Source organism: Sapajus apella, unplaced genomic scaffold, assembly GCF_009761245.1.
Source record: "Sapajus apella isolate SASKATOON/1434 unplaced genomic scaffold, GSC_monkey_1.0 scaffold64, whole genome shotgun sequence".
Taxonomy (NCBI): Eukaryota; Metazoa; Chordata; class Mammalia; order Primates; family Cebidae; genus Sapajus; species Sapajus apella.
Genome location: NW_022437004.1, coordinates 11,636,360 through 11,640,084, shown reverse-complemented (window position 1 = coordinate 11,640,084; position 3,725 = coordinate 11,636,360). Strand labels below are relative to the sequence as shown.

Below are 3,725 nucleotides of genomic sequence, written 5' to 3'. Positions count from 1 at the left end.
TTTTAGGGCAGTGAAATAGAACTTCCTTTTAAAATAAATTTATTTCAGTTAAGAAGTGAATTGAGTGCATTAATAATAATATTTAAATATTAATATGAAATGATGTACAAATATGGGAAAAAAACTTTTGAAAATATTACACTTATTTCATGGATATGGCACAGATCAGAAACCTAAGATGCAGATGACTAACTTTGGGAAACAGCTATGATGTCCACCAACCCAACCTACTTGCCTCTCTGCAAATTTACCATATTAACAACTGTTACTCCTTTGCTGTGCTGGTAGCTTAGCTTTCAAATCTCCCCTAGCCTTTTCCACTTGATGAACTCCTACTCATCTCTCAAAAATTAGCTTCTGCATATCCTCCAATGTGGAGCTTTTGCTTATTTTACCTACTGTACTTCATATAAACTGTTTCTTATTAAACTGTAGTCAAGTATTTGTGCAAGTATCAAACTCCCCAGTTGACTGCAAACTCTTTATAGCAATGTGTTATTCATCTTTGTATCTCTAATTTCTACCACAGTGATAGGCACAAAATAGGCAAACGTTTGATTAATGAATTAATAAAAATTTTGTGTATCTCTTGTAGATGAGGAACATTGTTTTTAGTTTGTTTAATATTCAATGAATGCTAGTCTGTGTGCGTGCGTGTGTGTGTGTGTGTGTGTGTGTGTGTAAGTTTTAGCAGAACTAACAATATGAATGTACTTAATGCCACTGAGCTGTACACTTTAAAATGATTTAAATGGCAAATTTGTATTATGTGTATTTTATCACAATAATTTTTAAAACTTTACAGAACGTAAACAAAAATTAATATTTTACTGTTATATATTGAGACATAATTTTTCCTGAGTGTATATTAGACCCATTAAAGATGGACTAACCAAAGATAAGTTTAAGAATTTACCAGAAATTATCACACCAGACATCAAGCCTGATTAATGTGTCAAGCTTAAAAATTGATTGCACTTGGGAGGCGGGGCTTAGGTGGCTTCTGGTGCTCTGGGGTGATCTCTGCCCAGATGGCAGGGAGGGGGAAGCTCATCGCAGTGATCGGAGACTAGGGCACGGTGACTGGTTTCCTGCTGGGCGGCATAGGAGAGCTTAACAAGAACCGCCACCCCAATTTCCTGGTTGTGGAGAAGGATACAATCATCAATGAGATCGAAGACACTTTCTGGCAGTTTCTATACCGGGACGACATTGGCATCATCCTCATCAACCAGCACATTGCAGAGATGGTGCAGCACGCCCTGGACGCCCACCAAGACTCCATTCCAGCTGTCCTGGAGATCCCCTCCAAGGAGCACCTGTATGACGCCGCCAAGGACTCCATCCTGCGCAGGGCCAGGGGCATGTTCACTGCCGAAGACCTTTGCTAGGGACTCCTCACAGTCCTCAGCCCTTCCCTCGTTTCCAGGCCTCTCCCCAGCCTTGCCATCAGCCTCTTTACATTTTGAGCCTCTGATTTCCAATTCCCTGCCCCTTCCCACTCCATGAAGAGGCTAAGTGAGGCACTTCTAGGTTGCTGGGGCTCTGCTGTAAAATCAAGGCTGGTTAAGGAACAGGAGCCTGACCATCTTCTGTCCACTGCCTCTCCCCTGTGCTGTTACACGGTGTCATTGTTGATGTTAAATTAAAGTCATATTCTTGCTTCTCTCTGAAAAAAAAATTGATTGCACTTGTTTATGGGGTTACAGATGAAGTCCAAGAATACAAGGTTAATCTCAGGCAGTAGAGCCATTTTGGAAGTAGTATACATATTTCTTCAGGTTTAATAAATGGGTTAGGTGTAGCTGGTTAAGGACTTGTATTCTCTTGTGAAAATTAGTCGTTTCCTCAATACTGGACACTCAGGTGAATTATGTATTGTCATTCAAATATTATTTCAAACAATCACTTTTGATAACAGAAACAAATGGTAGCTAAGTTTAATTTTTTTTAATTGTTATTTTCTGATAAGGATTCAAAAATGGGATGTGGGAGCAGGGTCTGAGAAGGCCTAAATCTGAGCACCTGAAGGCAATGGAAAACCTACTAACACAGTCAGAACTCTCTTCCCTATAAATGCTCCTCTCAGCACATCTACATTGTTTTGTTTTGTTTTTTCTTATGAATGAACTGTCACAAGGTGGGTCCACAATGTGTGCTGAAGTTGGCTGCCCATGTTCATATTCCGTCTCCAAGCACATTGAGAGAATAACTTTGTGATGGTTCTGATCTACTCTAATCCACTGCGCTCAAGGCAGACGCATCTTGGTTTACATATACGACTATGGGGCTAAACCCTGGGACAGAAGAGGGGGCAAGACAGGAGGTCTTTGTGGGCTGAGCAGACAACCCAAGAGGTTTACTACCTATGCTCACGCTTCATTGGTGGTACCCAATGTGCTAGCATTGTCTAACCACCGTGCCTTATCCATAGTATTTCAGCAATTTGAAAGAAAGGATAAAACTTCAGCTGGCTCAACAGCCTCTCAAGAAACCCTAAAATTGGATAAATATCCCTTACCCCAAGAGCAATGTTTTCCATGCTATTAGCCAGATAATACCTATCATATTTCTTTATTTCCTTCATACATTTTTTTCATCACACTTATCCTGTTTATGTGTTTGTTTATTTACTGTTATCTCTACTCCCACTCTGAAAACTTAAGGACCTTAACTGTTTAGTTTACTGTTATATACCACTGCCTAGAAGAGCTCCTGGCAGATAATTGCTGTTCAGTAAATACTTGTTAAATGGAAGAAGTTTAAAATATCTCACGTTCAAAATTCATTTTAAGAAATATGTGAATGTTAAAATGTAATTTTAAAATAGTAGAACTGTTGGGGTTTCATCCCACCCTGTTAGGGTTTAGCCCACATTAGAAAGGGCTGCAGGGTGTCTCACTCGGCACTTCCTAAAATTTATTGAGTCACAAATCCTTTCACAGTAAAATTTATTAAGTGGCATTTTTAAAATCCTTAAGTCTTTTTACATTTTTCCATACTATGTGATGAGTTTCTTTCAAGTAAAATATTTGGGACCAATTTATTATTAAATATTTTTAGCTTTAATGCAAACAGTAGTTTGCATTAAATATTTTTAATGCAAACAATAGTATCTATAATATATTTTAAAAACTGACCTATTGGAACAAATTCTCATACTGCTTATTTTTAAAACAATTTAAACAGAAAAAGATATAATATAAATAAATATTCATTTCAAAATAAAATTAAACTTATTTTATTTTCATCATTTGATGTTTATAATATAAAAACTGGTCTTTTGAAAAAATATCTCATGGTACTTATTTTAAAATAATTAAACAGAAAGGTGCATAACATATTCATTTCAAAATAACATTAAACTTGTTTGATTTTTATCATTGTAAATGTATTTATTTTTATATTTTTGTTTTTTGAGACAGAGTCCTACTCTGTCACCCAGGCTGGAGTGCAGTGGGATGATCTCAGCTCACTACAACCTCTGTCCCCTGGGTTCAAGCAATTCTTATGCCTCAGCCTCCCAAGTAGCTGGAATTATAGACATATGCCACCACACTCAGCCAATTTTCATATTTTTAGTAGAGACGAGGTTTCACCCTGTTCCCTCTACTGGTCTCGAACCCCTAGGCTCAAGCCATCTGCCTGCCTTGGCCTCCCAAAGTACTGGTATTACAGGCATGAGCCACTGCACCTGGCCTCATCATTGTAAATGTATTTGTAAT

General features: G+C 37.8%; 1 pseudogene across 1 annotated transcript; it reads left to right on the top strand.

Moving 5' to 3' along the window:
* Nucleotides 1–1,016: 1,016 nt before the first annotated feature.
* On the top strand, nucleotides 1,017–1,670 carry LOC116530004 (annotated as a pseudogene). Its single transcript, XR_004259781.1, has one exon. The product of XR_004259781.1 is annotated as a V-type proton ATPase subunit F pseudogene (transcript).
* Nucleotides 1,671–3,725: the final 2,055 nt, after the last annotated feature.